Source organism: Etheostoma cragini, chromosome 3 (assembly GCF_013103735.1).
Source record: "Etheostoma cragini isolate CJK2018 chromosome 3, CSU_Ecrag_1.0, whole genome shotgun sequence".
NCBI lineage: Eukaryota > Metazoa > Chordata > Actinopteri > Perciformes > Percidae > Etheostoma > Etheostoma cragini.
Genome location: NC_048409.1, coordinates 29795318 through 29797125, shown reverse-complemented (window position 1 = coordinate 29797125; position 1808 = coordinate 29795318). Strand labels below are relative to the sequence as shown.

Here is a 1808-nt window from a genome sequence, read left to right as displayed (position 1 = left end):
ATCTGAGGACTCTGGTGACCTGGTCCTCAGGTCTCTGCAGGGTAAATCCAGACAGCTAGCTAGACTATCTGTCCAATCAGAGTCTCTGTAACAATTAAAACTACTTCTGAACGTACACATGTTCCAGAAAGAACATGTAAAGAAATGCAGATAAACCAGAGCGGGTTGTTCTGCATCCCAGAGCGCTGTGGAGGAGGGTCCGGCAGTCTGAAACACCGTGTGTGTGTGTGTGTGTGTGTGTGTGTGTGTGTGTGTGTGTGTCTGTGTGTGTGTTTTCAGGACGCTTCCGGAGAGCCGACGGTCACCCCCCACCCCGGGAGTGATGACGTCATCCAGGGGTACCTCTTCAAACGCTCGAGGAGGAAAACCAAAACCTGGAAGAGGTACACACTCGGTTGTAGTGTGTGTGTGTATGAGAGAGAGAGAGTGTGTGTATGTGTGTGTGTGTGTGTGTGTATGAGAGAGAGAGAGAGATTGTGTATGTGTGTGTGTGTGTGTGTATGAGAGAGAGAGAGAGATTGTGTGTGTGTGTGTGTGTGTGTGTATGAGAGAGAGAGAGAGATTGTGTATGTGTGCGTGTGAGTGTGTGTCACTATAAATGTGTCATGTCTCAGTACGAGCACTACTTTATGTGGATTGTGTAACCTGTTCCAGGTCCTGGTTTTCCATCAGAGACAACCAGCTCGTGTACAGGAAGTCCCACAAGGTACGACGGCCATCTTTCCATCACTCACCCGTTCTTTCTCTTCCACTTCCTCCTGTAGATAATGAAGAGGGGATGATCTAAGGCCCGTCAGACCCGGGTCTAGTTATTAATCCCCACCTTCTCATATCAGACCCCCCCTTGTGTTGTCCTTGGGTCAAAGATGAAAGGAATACGGGTTCACTTCAGCTAAACTGGCTCAGAAGGGACAGGAAGGAATGAATGAATGGATGAATGGATGATTGGATGAATGAATGAATGGATGAATGAATGAATGAATGGATGAATGAATGGATGAATGAATGAATGGATGAATGGATGAATGGATGAATGAATGAATGAATGAATGAATGGAGGTTGTTGAAGGTGTAATGGTGATGCTACTTTGGTTGAACTTCGGGGGTTTTATCCAATTTTATAGCATTTAAAAAAAAAGTCACCTGACTAAACACCCTCTGGTGTGACTATTATTCAAAATGAATTCATGATTTCTGCTGGTTTTGAGCATAGAAATGAGATTTAATGTCATACAAATAAGGATTATTGGATATGAATATGAAGAAAAGCACTTAAAACGTGACACAAAGGGACAAAGGTATCGGTTAAGGACAAATCCACACTGGTTCTCTCTCTCCCCCCCCATGTGCTGCGGCTGCAGGAGGAGCCCGTAGTCCTGTTTGAGGACCTCCGCCTGTGTGCCGTCAAACCTCTGGAGCACCTGGACCGGCGCTTCTGCTTCGAGCTGCTGTCTGTCCAGAAGTAAGGCCACGCAGTATTACTATACTATTAATGTATGGATATAATAATGCATGTATATATTCATGTATGTATTATTGTTTGTATATATTAATATATGGATATAATAATGTGTGTGTGTGTGCATGTGTGTGTGCGTGTGTGTGTGTGCGTGTGTGTGTGTGTGTGTGTGTTAGGTGCTGTGCTCTGCAGGCAGACTCGGAGCAGTTGAAGCAGGCGTGGCTCCTCGCTCTGCAGGGCAGCATCGACCTCGCCTACAGAGACTCCGCCCACTCCCAGGTACATCATCATATACTGTGTGTATAAACGTATAGATCCAGTGTGTGTGTGTGTATATATATATATATAT

The 1808-nt window shown here is 45.3% G+C and overlaps 2 protein-coding genes and 1 long non-coding RNA gene across 5 annotated transcripts in view; 2 read left to right on the top strand and 1 right to left on the bottom strand.

Annotated features, from left to right (window-relative positions):
• The window catches only part of LOC117939231 (NACHT, LRR and PYD domains-containing protein 12-like), a 139572-nt gene that overhangs the window by 95822 nt on the left and 41942 nt on the right, over positions 1-1808 (top strand). The gene's annotated exons all lie outside the window — the stretch shown is intronic.
• Positions 279-1734, top strand: LOC117939481. Its single transcript, XR_004655593.1, has 4 exons — positions 279-383; positions 655-706; positions 1362-1462; positions 1636-1734. It is a non-coding gene; the product is annotated as an uncharacterized LOC117939481 (long non-coding RNA).
• The window catches only part of ilkap (integrin-linked kinase-associated serine/threonine phosphatase), an 8225-nt gene continuing 7733 nt past the window's right edge, over positions 1317-1808 (bottom strand). For all 3 annotated transcript variants that reach the window (XM_034864659.1, XM_034864681.1, XM_034864672.1), the window contains exon 6: positions 1317-1328. The gene's annotated coding sequence lies outside the window, so the exon portion shown is untranslated. The remainder of the gene's footprint in view (positions 1329-1808) is intronic.